The sequence below is a fragment of the Acinonyx jubatus genome, chromosome B4 (genome assembly GCF_027475565.1).
Source record: "Acinonyx jubatus isolate Ajub_Pintada_27869175 chromosome B4, VMU_Ajub_asm_v1.0, whole genome shotgun sequence".
Lineage (NCBI taxonomy): Eukaryota > Metazoa > Chordata > Mammalia > Carnivora > Felidae > Acinonyx > Acinonyx jubatus.
In genome coordinates this window covers 88,746,608-88,760,294 of record NC_069387.1, presented here as the reverse complement: position 1 = coordinate 88,760,294, position 13,687 = coordinate 88,746,608, and the positions used below count along the sequence as shown (strand labels likewise).

The 13,687-nt window shown below is 37.9% G+C and overlaps 1 protein-coding gene across 3 annotated transcripts in view; it reads right to left on the bottom strand.

The window, feature by feature from the left end:
- The window catches only part of MSRB3 (methionine sulfoxide reductase B3), a 172,293-nt gene that overhangs the window by 142,291 nt on the left and 16,315 nt on the right, over positions 1 to 13,687 (bottom strand). The window lies entirely within an intron of this gene.

Sequence of the window (13,687 nt, the reverse complement as noted above, 5' to 3'; positions counted from 1 at the left end):
TTTAAATAGAGAGCCAAATACCCTACAGACAACCAGGAGACTTCACTTTAGAACGTGTTAAGTTTGAACAAAGCATAGGAAATAGGAATTTCCATCGGACCTTATCATTTATAATTTCTAGGCCAATTCTGTGAGTAATATTCACAACCTAGCCTTAAAAAGGCTAAAACTATTTTATAAAGTTTTGGAAATGAATCTATGTGGAAGAATCTCAAAACTGTGTAAGTGTTAAACTTTAGAGAAAAGTTCAGCTGGTATTTTCCTTCAAGTTTTGTACGATCCTGCCACTGATAAACTTCAAACGAAGCCTGGAAAATACTAGATTAATACTAACTTCTAATATTTTATTTTAAGTTGGCATCACAAGTGACCTTAACCACTAAATGTCCAAAAATGGACATAAGATGAAAGTCTTATTCATTTCCTGGCCCTCATCCCCCCAGAATAAAAGTCTGTTCCTGGTCTCTTCTGACATCCTTGAAGAACAAACACATAATAAACAGTAATGTATTTTACCAAATCACTCTGGAGTATATCTGACAGAAATCTGCTTGTATTAACATACCTGAACTCTGACTTCTTCAAACTAAACTCGCTACAAACCTAAAACATTTTTGTGTTATGAACTGGAGACAAAAGGGAGGAAGAGGGAAGGTAAGTATCACAATGCACAGCCGAAAAGAACCATTAAACATAAATAAACATGTCATTTTCACGAGTGACTGCAGAACAGGGAAAAGAGCATTCCTTTGGAGCAGACTACTGACTAATAAAAGATCAAAGGTCTATACCTCACAACGCTATAAATAAAAACGTATTTTTTTTTCCATGTGACCTTCTCCGAGAGGAATAAAGTGTGCACGATGAATGTAATTACTTAGCGAAGCTGCTGCCTCATTGTGCTCCCACAGCTGACCATAAAACGTCTTCCTATCCTGTTTCATCAACTGCGGTACCAGGCGGCCTGCGCGCCTACCGATGGCCTCGGCCATCTGGCTTGTGTCAAAGCCAGCACACAGGAAGAAAGGGAGTGATGTCACTCTGCAGGTCAGGCAAAGAACAAAGATGCATTCTACAATTAAAAGCTGGGGGCCTCGAATACCGGGGGGCCCTCCAGCGTGATATGACTGTGTGATTTAACGTCCAGACTGGTACATTTCTTTCTACCCAAAGAGCCAGGGCTCCATCTAGTGGCAAATTAGTTTTGCCCAGTTTTCTTTAAAAGCAAACCCCTGAAGTGTTACATTCGCACCAAGAAAGTAGAACAACTAAAATGATCAACTTTTAGAGCAGTCTAGTATTTTTGCACTGAAGAATGCAAAAAGTATATTCATCTCAATGCTCTCCGTTTTAAAATCCTATGAAGCACACATCTCATAGGTGAGGATTTGATAGAACCCTTATATTTTTAAAGCTCTAACCCTAATTATAGCAGAAAAACCAGCTAATTTTGCAAACTGCATGTAAAGTGACATTACTTACACACTACTCTGAAAATATGTAGCTAAGATATAAGGTGAAAAACAGTTCTAAAGAACAGACACGTGCATCCAGATGCCTTGGTGAAATCCAATTCAATCTTCTACATCAACAGAACACAAGAATCACAGTCAATATGGCTCTAACGTGATGCCAAGAGCAACTCTAGGACAGAAAAAGAACTATCTTCAGGCTGAACTGATTTATGTTTTAATTAATGTTTTCCACTTACATTTGCAGTAAATGGAATTAAATATTTTGACAAAGTGATCTAAAATACAGAACACATTTGCACAAAAGATGGGCTAGCACAGCGGATGCGTGAGCTATGGGGTCAGATGACCTGGGTTTGAACCTGACCCTGTTCCTAACTAGCTGTGTTATCTGGGACAAATTGCTCACCCCCTCGGTGCCTCAGTTTCAACTCTAAAATAAATGAACTGATAAAAAGCACTTGGAACAACTTCTGGCACAGAGTATATGCTTGGCAAATGTTAGCTGTTATTATTATTGTTGTTTACATGCACAAATATTCACTGTATTTTAAAATTACATGAATTAGATATTTCTAACAGCCCATTTACACCCAATCCTACTTAGATATAGCAGGCCATTCTCCAAAGACAGAATCTTTTTTAGGCCAGAAAAACTTACTACTCTTTGATGCATTTCCACAGTAAATTATTACCCTAACAAAAATGGTAGGATCAAGATATCCTAAGGCTAACCGTTGATGAAACCCTTGGCGTGTGGCAGGCACTGCTCTAAGCACTTCAATTTACTGGCTCTTTTAACCCTCGTGGCCTTAAGAGATACATACGATCATTTTCCCATTGTTAGACGTAGAGGCATAGAGAGGTTAAGTAATTCGGCTAAAATCCTACATCCACTAAGGACTAGGGCACTTAAGTAATTGGACTGAAATGATTTAATAGATTTGAACACAGGCCATCTAGTTCCAGGGCCAGTGCTCTTAACCACACAATACAATTGACAATGAAAGCCTGAGGCTGTACCAACCCACTCTAAATACTTGATTCCATGTTTCCCTACTAGATAATGTGACTGACAATAAACATTCAATAAGGATTCAATTAATTCAAGAACATTATTTGAAGATTCTCTCCCTTGACACTGAGTGAAACAAGTAAGGACTTACGGAAGAAAAAAAGTCCAAGACGTTCTCAGATTTCTAGATTTGCTCTTTCTGTCCACCAGGTGCAACTTCCCTTTCTCTTTCACTTTATTTTTTCTCCAAACCCCTTGGATACACCTTCAGGATATCTCCTAAAGATGTCTAGAATTGACTCCCCTTGAATCTACCAAAGCTTCAATATGTTGATAATATAGTACTTTTGAGGGCCAAGAAACTCAATAGCTACACCTCCCCACACGCCCGGAAAAAAAACAAGTTTCCCTTTGGCAGCTTTCTTTCCTTTACACTCCCTGAGCTGCCTGGGTGAGGGCCCTAGCCAGAAACAACCCTAGTCCAAAAAGAGGCAAAAGAAGCACATGCATCTGAGGAGTGACAATCTTTGGGGAAAGAATTGACATTAAACACCCTGAAGAAATTAGCACTGAGCAAAAATCTAATTCTCCAAGTTTATTCTCAACTTCCTCACTTTGGTATTGCCTCTGATTCAAATAATTGCCTAGCAGAATAACATTTATAAGTAATCAACATGTTGTGTTTTTAATGCCAGACACACTCCCTATGCATCTTTCTAATTTCCCAGAATATCTAGCACATCATTTTGAAAATATCTGGTGTTTAAAAACACTGGTTGAACAACATCTAATGCAGTATCACACCATGCATTAAGAATAGAATCAGATTACATGATAGTCCATAACTTTCTGATTAAAACTTTTTGTTGATTCCCCAATGCGTATTTCAGGGTTTCCCAAACCATGTTCTGAGAAACAGGAGATACCCTTCCAAACAAGTCTGTAGTCAAATAGTTGTGGAAATGCTATCCAATATAAAGAATCCAAGAGGTTTCACAGTAAATACCTGCTTAACTGTCTCAACTGGTGCCTCTCAAATCGTTTTGACCATACAAAACCCTTTCTTTCCTATCACCACCCCACAAAACACATTCTGGTAAATCTTTTGGGTGAAGTCCAACTTCGTAAACAAAGCATCTGAAGTTCCACATCTATCTGTCACCTAACTCTTGAGACTTTTCTTTTACCATACCTCTGCATCCCACCCTGCCCCATGCTCCTGCCACACCGGGATACTCATAATTTCCCCCAAGTAAGTTCACTGTTTCCCACTTTTACCTTCACGTCCTTCTTCATTCCATATCCTTACTCTCCTCGTCACCATTCCTAACCTCTCCCATCTGGCCTCCACTGAGGGGCCAATACGCTATCACATCCCCTAAAACAATTTTCAGGGCACTAATTGCTTATGTCTCTGTCTCCCTCTTCTGGATTATAGAGTTCCTAAGCATAGTGATGGTATCTTTCTTATCTTGGTATCCCAGTATCCGGCACCCAATAGCCACTCATGTACTGAGTGACAGAATGACTCCATGAATGACTGACTCCATGGATCATCATTTCCCACCTTGCTATTTATCTCTGCTGTCTCAACTGCTAACAGTGCTTAAAGGTGAGAATTTGAATTAAAACCAGTTGGTTCTTTCACAGGAATCAGCAGTTCCTACAAAGAGGTGAGAAGTTGAAAACACATCTGACTTGAGAGCCAAAGATAATTCGAATGCCCTACTTTGGTCAAAAATTTTTACTTCTTCCCCATCTTTTTTTCCCCCCAGAACTCTGCCATCCAAAAATTTGACTAAAATTAGTTTGTTGGTTTTTTGGTTTGGGTTTATTTTTATTTCCTTTTACTTTTTTCCTTGCAGTTGAACAATAAACTGCCAAAGAGAGATGGTATAAACGGAATCCAGAGAACTCACGAAGTTGATAATTAGCCCCAGAATAAATGAGCTGATTGTCCTAGTGGATTTAAAATGTCAAACCTAAAGGTCAAATCTCTTTCCAATAAATACCAAAAGAATGTCTACATCAGTGGTTTTCCACAGGCTGGTAAAATATCCCCCGAAAACTGCTGGGGTCAACAAAGAGCAGACAAATTTGAATTTTGTCAAATAAAAATAAAATAAAAACAAAAGCCCAAACCCTAATCTCACCACACTATCAGAAAAGAAAGACTGTTAACACCAAGACTAGAAAAAGAAATATTCTGAATAGAATATAGTTAGTTTTGTGGGAAAATTTTTTCATTGTTGCTGCCCTTGTTTCATTATGAAAAGAAGAAACATCATGGGCCACCAGTTGAGAACCACTAATCTAAATGTCTACCATAAAGTTCTATAAAAATATTGTTGTTCTTATTAGCACAGTGCCTAGCACAGTTTATGTTCAGCTAATGTTTGTTGAATGAAGTGTTCAATTACGTCATTTACTTCTTGCAGTCAATAGGCCATTAGCTAGAACTGGACATCCCTTTTGTTAAGCAAAGATCTGTTTGCATTTGTTACAAGAAACAGCCAGAACCCTGGCTATTCAGAATCCTAAGTCAATCTTCCAAACCATTTAGAGATAACACTTTGAAGATAAGGAATTTTTTTAATTTATTTAATTATTTATTACCATTATTTTTAAATCCAAGTTAGTTAACATATAGCGTAATAATGGTTTCAGGAGTAGGATTTAGTGATTGATCACTTACGTATAATACCCAGTGCTCATCCCAACAAGTGCCCTCCTTTTTTTTTTTTTAATGTTTGTTTATTCTTGACAGAGAGAGAGAGAGAGAGAGAGAGAGAGAGAGAGAGAATGAGTGGGGGAGGGACAGAGAGAGAGAGTGGAAGAGAGGATCTGAAGCAGGCTCTGTGCTGACTGGCAGAGAGCCTGATGCAGGGCTCAAATTTATGAACTGGGAGACCATGACCTGAGCTGAAGCTAGATGCTTAACTGACTGAGCCACCCAGGCACCCCCCCAACAAGTGCCCTCCTTAGTACCCATCACCCATTTAATCCATCCCCTCACCCAACACCCCTTCAGCAACCTTCAGTTTGTTCTCTAAGAGTCTCTTATGGTTTGCCTCCCTGTTTTTATCTTATTTTTCCTTCCCTTCCCCTATGTTCATCTGTGAAATAAGTCAGTCAGAGAAAGACAAATATCATGACTTCACTCATATGTGGAAGTTAAAAAACAAACATGATAAGGAATTTCAAAAAGTTACTCAGTTCATCTATATACATTCCTGGGGAAAACAATGTGCTAAGAACTGATGAATATGCAAAGATGTAAGATATAGTCTGTGCTACCAAAAAATGTACTAACCTAGATGGAAACATAAGACATGCACTAAATGCCTTCCTTAGTAGAGGTGGAAATAAAGTACATGGAATTATAGAGAAAGGAATATTGCTTCTAACTTCGAAGAAGGGAGTGGCAGAGAACCAGGGGTGTTGAGAACCAAAGAAAAGCTACACATAAAGAGCTTTTTTTCTCCCCCCTTAAATATCTCTGGGGTTAGTAATTTTTTAATTTTTGATCTCAGGATCTCTTTACACTCCTAAAAACTATCAAGGACTCAGGATGTCTTTTGTTTATATGGTCATACCTATCAATACTTAGCATATTGAAAATTAAAATGAGTAATTTCAAAAATATTTGCGTATTCAATTAAAAAAATAAATATTTTAAATGACATTTTTAGTGAAAAATAACTGCATTATCCAAAACATGAGTTTTTTATTTTTGCAAATCTTTTCTATCTGGCTTAACAAAAAAAAAACTGGATTTTCATGTGTCCTGTGTTCAATCTGTTGTGATATGTTGTTTTGGCTAAACTATGCATATATGAATATCTTGCCTCACTCAGGTAAGTTCTTAGAAAGGGAGGAATATTTTAATAACTTTTTCAGAGAACTATAGGTATTCTTCTTTGATATTATACCAAAACTCAACGAAATGATCATCTGAAACTATTATCAATAAACTTTTCATACAATTACATTAAACTCAATGGTCTATCTTGCATTTTGAATGGATCGTCTAACTTTGCATGATTTTGTAACATCATGCAATGTTCATCTGGGTTATGCAGATCTTTCCTAAGTTGACACATGTCATTATCAATATCAAAAATTATATTCATTAATATCACTGCTGATTTCATCAGGAAAGTCTTTAAACACTGAGAAGCTGTCAAACAAGCTCATGGTGGCAGGCACAAGTTTTCCAAACTTTTATTTTTTACCTTGCAAGCTCGAATTTATCATTACCAACAATGCTGTCGGCTGTTTTCCTTAAAGTGGCAGCAGCACTTCATTCACTAAGAAAATGCATGCCAAGCCCAAGTTGAAATAAGCAATTTGTCTGTTGGTCATTCTGTCAAGCAAAATGGTGTTCCAAACAATTGCACAAGTGCTTTGCCCGGAGACAACCATTGTTCTTTGGTGTGCAGAAACACTTTATAAAATGTACTTCCCATTACTTCACACAGAATATTACAAAGATATGTAATCAAGGTCAAGATTTAATAAAATTAATATAAATTTTACTACTTCATCAAGGACATTCTTATGTGAAAATGGCTTTTTCCTCGCACGGGTATGTTAATAAAGCATAAAATGATTACTAATAAAGTTTGTTGCCACAAAACCTTGATTCATACTAAGATACCAGCAGTGTTATCCGCTTTGGCTTTTCCAACATCAGTGCAAATGTCAGCACAATGAAAACAGGAAATAATATCTTGGTACTAGTAGGAAAATAGTTTTCACTTCATGAATCCCTTGAAAGGGTCTAAGAGACTCTAAGGGTCCTCAGCCCACACTTCAAGAACTGCTAGTCTGGCATATTGCTTGGCACATAGCCAGCACAATGAATCTTCAATAAATATTTGTGGAATTAATGAACAATGAACAGAGAAATACATGTATAATTTATCCCATGATGTTTAAGAAACAACAAGTGGTTAGAAAATAATATCAGTAGTCTATTTAGACTTCTCACTACTTCTAGAGGTAATTAGTACATTTCCTATTTCATATAGTCTGTGGACAAATGCGAAATGTTAAACTGTTTTATCAAAATGAAGAGGGTAGTCATGACAGGTTTCTGAAAGTAAGAATCAGAATGTTACAACCCAATTTTCTCAGCACCAATCTTTGAAATTCACAAAATCATGTGTACTGATAAAGGAGAAGAAAACAAATTCCGAATTAGTGTTATAGCTACAAAAGGGGAATTAACTTGTTGATAAATTCACTCAACATTTCTGAACCTATATCATACACATGGTACTATTAATCCATGTAATGCCTACCAATAAAAACCTGCAAGTAGAATAACCAAAGAATTAGACCTTTTGGAAATGCTCGACAATAACAGAAATGTATCATTACATAGGTTTAGAACTAGAAAAAAATCTTAGAGAACACCTAACACATCAGTTTTTGAACATGAACTCACCACCCACCACGGGTAAAATAGGAGTTACGAAGTGTTTCACAAGCAATTTGTTAAAAATTTACTTACTTAAAAGTTTAATGTGAGACAGAGCATGAGTGGGGGAAGGAGCAGAGAGAGAGGGAGACACAGAATCCAAAGCAGGCTCCAGGATCTGAGCTGTCAGCAGAGAGCCGGACATGGGGCTCAAACTCATGAACCATGAGATCATGACCGGAGTTGAAGTCAGAGGCTTAACCCAACTGAGCCACCCAGGCACCTCAAAATTAACTTTAGATGTCAAAGTTTGAGAATAAGATTTTTAAGAAAACTAGGATGTATTTAGAGTTATCTCTTTAACAACGTCACCCTGGTTTTACTAGTTGTCTGACATGTTTTCTTGAGTGGGAGAGAGAAGAGTGGAGTTAGAACTCGAACCAGGAATGTGCGGCCTAGACCATCTGTTCCTCGAGTCTATAATCACAATCTGTCGTATGACTGTGTGACTATGCTGCTCACAAAGTATCAGCCATCATGTGTATCTCAGTGGGAAAAAAAAAATGGGAGAAACAATGAACTGATCCAAATCTCTTATTCTGTAAACAGCAAAACAGAGATAAAGAGACTTATCAAAGGTCAGACGGCCAGCTGGAGACAACGTTAAGCTAAAATCCCTCTTGTCTACATTCTGCAGCATCTACATTTTATTATTCAGTTCACATAAAAAGTAAGAAAAGGACATAAAGAAGTGTACCTAATATTGGCAATGCAAAGGTTACACTGTGTCCATGAGGGTACACCAATGGTATAATTAAAACAGAAATATGGACAAAAGCCCATCTTCTGATGTCAATTATAACTTTACTGAACGCTATTTTTTTCAGGATTCCTGTTTTGAAAAGCATCTAGTCAAATACAGGGATTTATTCATTCTCACAGTAACATTTTATGACTTCTATCTCCAATATAAAACATAAATCTTTTTATTCTAAAAATGTACACTGATTTCATAGCTCATAGCATCTACATTATATATGTTTCATCTAAAAAGTATTTCTTAATATTTAAAAAGTGCCAATGAGAAAGCAAAACCCGCATCAATCATTTTTGATTACTACAAAAAATGCCTTCAGAATTTTTCAGTATGACTGTTTCATTTTGTTGTGTTTACATAGTACAGTTTCCTTTTGCTTTTCTGTTACTAGAGTTCAAATTCAAACTTTCTCACTGACGAGTTAGGTTTCATTTGGCAAGTTTCATTCTGAGCTTTGAGAATCTTATCTGTAAACACGGAATTTATAAAAGCTTCCCTGCAAGACTGCTACTAGAGGAGCACCTGGCACAGAGACACCTCTCAATTAAGACTACTAGTCCTTCCTTCAGTAACATTCTCTATTGATTATTCGTTAATACCACCCCCCCATGGAATTTGCAGAACTGAATGTCAATGCCTCTTCGTGACATCTTATATAGTTGATTTTCTCATTGAAACATTCTTCACTTGTTCTTTCTTTTTTTAATTTTTCTAAGTTTATTAATTTTGAGAGAGAATGTGAGGGCAGGAGCAAACAGAGAGAGAGAGAGAGAGAGAGAGATTCCCAGGCAGGCTCTGTACTGTCAGTGCAGAGCCCAATGCAGGGCTCAACCTCACCAACCATGAGATCATGGCCTGAGTTGAAGTCAGATGCTTAACCCAGGCGACCCTTCGCTTGACTTTTCTATGACACTACACAGTATCATTTTCTTCCTCCCTTTCCAGAAATCACTTCTCTATCTCTTGTTGTATTTCCTTCTGATTTCCAAACTGTGGTTATGCTTCAAAGCTACCTGTTCAGTGCCCTGTGTATTTCTATTTAATCTCTTTCTTGCACATCTCACCTACTCTTACGACTTCAACCATGTGAAGATGTAGCTCCAACACTGAATCAAGCTCTACTGCTGCATCTCTAATATCTATTAGATAATAGCACCAGCTTGCATCTGTGCACTGTGTTCTAATTTACAAGACAATTGCATATAAGTGGTGATATAGTCTTATATAGCTTACAAGAAAGAATCTTTAGTCACACTTTATAATATCATTCAAATATTTTGCACCCATACATCTTACTTGATATTACTATTAATGATAATCATTTTTGAGCACCTGCACTAGGTCATTTTGTATGTAGGTATGTATCATTTAATCCTCTTATCAACCCTCAGGCAGGCATTCCTATATGTTGTAGTCATTGGTGCTATTTGCTGAGCATTTCTGACTCTCCGTTTTCCAGGCAAATTAAGAATGCACTTCCTGACCCCATGTGATCGAGTGAGACCATGTCATTAGTTCTGGGCAATAAGTTGTGAACATAAATGATAATGTATGTCACCTCTGAGACACAGCACTTAATTGTTGCTATGAGACTCTCCAGAACTTTCTTTCCTCTCCAAAAGTGACCAGTAATTTCTATTAATTAGATAGTGGCTGCTCCATTAACGATGATCCTAGAGTCCCCCCACTGACAATGAATGTGCAATACAAGCACGAAATAAACCTTCAGTGTTTTAAGCCACTGGGATTTGAGGATTATACATTCCAGCAGAATCTCTGGTTCAGAGAATAATTTGCTTGAGGTCATAAGGCCAGTAAATGATGCAGCCAGAATTTGAACTGTGGTCTCTATTAATCTCTTCTACCACATGAAAAATTCTTCAAGGGCAGTGACTCTTGTGCTCCAGATTGTGTCCTTGTTTGGGAAAATAACTGGGTCTGGAATGATTAGAAGTCCAATACGAAAGACAACGAGACCACCTTGAAAAGCCCAGAATCTCTCTCATTAGTCAGCCCTACTATTCCTAAATACCCCAAAGAGAATCTTACCTTGGTCAGAAAACACAGCTCTCCTCTCATACTCAGATATTAAGGGAGAGACCTACTTCACCTTGGATCACCTAGAGATAACAAACCAGTCTCAGTCCTTCAAGACAAAAGTTTTCACTCAGCTGCAAAACTAACTGAGTAGTTCCTGGTCACAATAAAATTCCTGAATACAATGAACCTAATTCCTGAAGTGACTGAAAGAAAGCTCCCTGAGCACTAACCATATTCCTTCGGTGCTGCTTCTCTTATGGAATAAACAAGTCAGTGCCTAGATGCAGACCTTAGAAATACAGTGCCCTGATTTTAATCAATGTATGAAAAAAGAAAAAGAAAAACCAATCCATTTGCCATGACTTATATCCTTTCCAGTGGCCCAGAGATCATCACCCTGAACCTAAGAAGAAGGAACTATGGCAACAGCTCGTTTTTTTTACCTGAAAGTAAATAAGTATGGAAGTAACAATATGAGCTTTTAGAGACCAGCTACACACAGAGATTTGGCTGCAGTTTCAGAAGAGAAGGCAAACATTAGTAACATCACGTTTTAAAACAAAAAGAACATTTATATTGTGGACAAAATGTACAAAAGGCCAGAAAGAAAGGTAGAGGAAGGGGTAAGAGTATCAGGACTTCATAAAGTAACACCAAGAGATACTAACTAGACCAGAAAATGCTAATTGACTCTTAGAATCCACTCTTCCTTCTTTGTGTAATAGAACCCTCTGCAATTTTTTTTTAAATTTTTTTTAACGTTTATTTATTTTTGGGACAGAGAGAGACAGAGCATGAACGGGGGAGGGGCAGAGAGAGAGGGAGACACAGAATCGGAAGCAGGCTCCAGGCTCTGAGCCACCAGCCCAGAGCCTGACGCGGGGCTCAAACTCACAAACCTCGAGATCGTGACCTGAGCTGAAGTCGGACGCTTAACCGACTGAGCCACCCAGGTGCCCCAGAACCCTCTGCAATTTTAGCTGAACATACTGCTACCTTTCTCAGCCTCCCTTGCTGAGACCATGATATTAAGTTTTGGCTGATGGAAAATAATTCGAAAGATTGCGTCACCTCCTTTACAAAGTCACTTACTTCAGCCGTCCTCTTCCTTGGGAAATGGCAACGACTGTAGCAGCATGCCTGGACCGTGCCATGGAAGCTACTTGAATGGGAAGGCAAGCTACCTGTGGGCTATTACCTACCCTGGGCTACTGTGGGAGAAAAAAGAAACTTTTGCTCACGTAAGTCACTCTCCTTGGAATCTTTGTCACAACTGCTTGGCATGTAGCCTACCAACAGCTGATGAACAAATATTTATTGTTACAAAAGTGAATAGTAAGGGAACTTCAAAGTCAACAGTGGTAGACAGATTGGAGAAGAGAGAGCAGATAGATCCTTCTTTTTCATGACTGGATATCACACAAAACAGATGAATCAAGAAGCAGTGCTATAACTATATTGACTAAAATTAGGGAACTACCAGAACGATTTAAAAACATTACTCCAGAAGAATGACACAGAGATGGAGACGGGGGTGGAGGTGGAGATGGTTCCCATGTACCAAGAACCATGTGCAGGTTTTTCATAAAAATAAAGCTTATACGTGCAAAAAAGATGGAATGCCTTAACAGACCATTTCACCTAAAGAAACAGTTGCTAATGTAGGCTGACTAAATCCTACGCCTGGGACTATAAACTACAGTATCTACATCTATCACTAAAAGAGTATTTTTAATGAGTTGAATATAAGCCCTAAACATATGTGTCCTTAAATCATGTCTCAAATATTTTAAGTTAGAACTCTGCCACCATTCCAGGAAAACAGAAAGTTTTAGCACCGGAAACTGCAAATAAATATTTGCTCTTGTACCAGAATTTTAGCATTCCTCCCCTCCAAGTTTATGTTCTGCTGCAGAACGTAAGAAAATTATACAATGAAATTCTCATGACGGTATGTGTTGTGGCTTGAATCTGATAGCGCAGATAAAGGAGAAGTTTTATGAAAATGGACTCCTATCACACTGAAAGATAAAGCTTCACGGCCTCTATCAACTACCCTTTGATCCCAAGTTGGACTTAGGAGAGAGGAGAAGACATGAATGAAATCATAGAGCGAAAGATATCTAATATTTTACAAAATGTCTTTCTACTTTATCCCACAGTAGTTTTCTTTACTAATTTTAGGTGGTCAAATCATGTTTTTAAAAGAATTTGGGTTTTCCATATGCATCTCAAACTATTCATTTGTTTGTTTCTTTACCAACTTATTATTGGTAAACTCAATTTGTTTCTTTCTGTACTAATTTGTTATTCTTTCTGTATTCCTGATCCTGTTAAAAACTACTTCCATCCACCCAGTCACTAAACTCCAAATCTGAGAGTCATCCTCATTTTTTTTTTCATTTTAACCATTCATATCTAATTGACACTAAGTGCTGTCAAATTTATTTCCAAGATACTGCTCAAATACATCCTTTTCTTCTCATCTTTCATCTAGAATGCAGTAATGGCCCCTTATGGTCTTCCTGCCTCTAACCTGAGTCCCCTCACATCTACCCTCCCTACTGCTGCAAAAGTGCTGTGTACTAGTTCTGACCATGTCAATAGCCCCGCTTCAAGTACTTCCAAGCTCACTAGCACCTACAAGGGAAAATTCAGCCAATCTGGCCAGGCATTCAAGACCTATCAGCTTCACTTCTTTTCCTGCTTATATAACTTCTGCCCTCAACACTCCCTGGTACATGATAGGCTCCATGAACTCTCTTGTCCTTTACTTTGACTCTAGTACCTTACACAGTGCCTAACCCCTAGTAGGCATTCAATAAGTATTTTTTGGTAAATAAATACTCTGTTCTGATGGTGGCCAACTATTTATTCTACCCTCGCCACACCACCCACAGACTCATAAAAGGAATGAA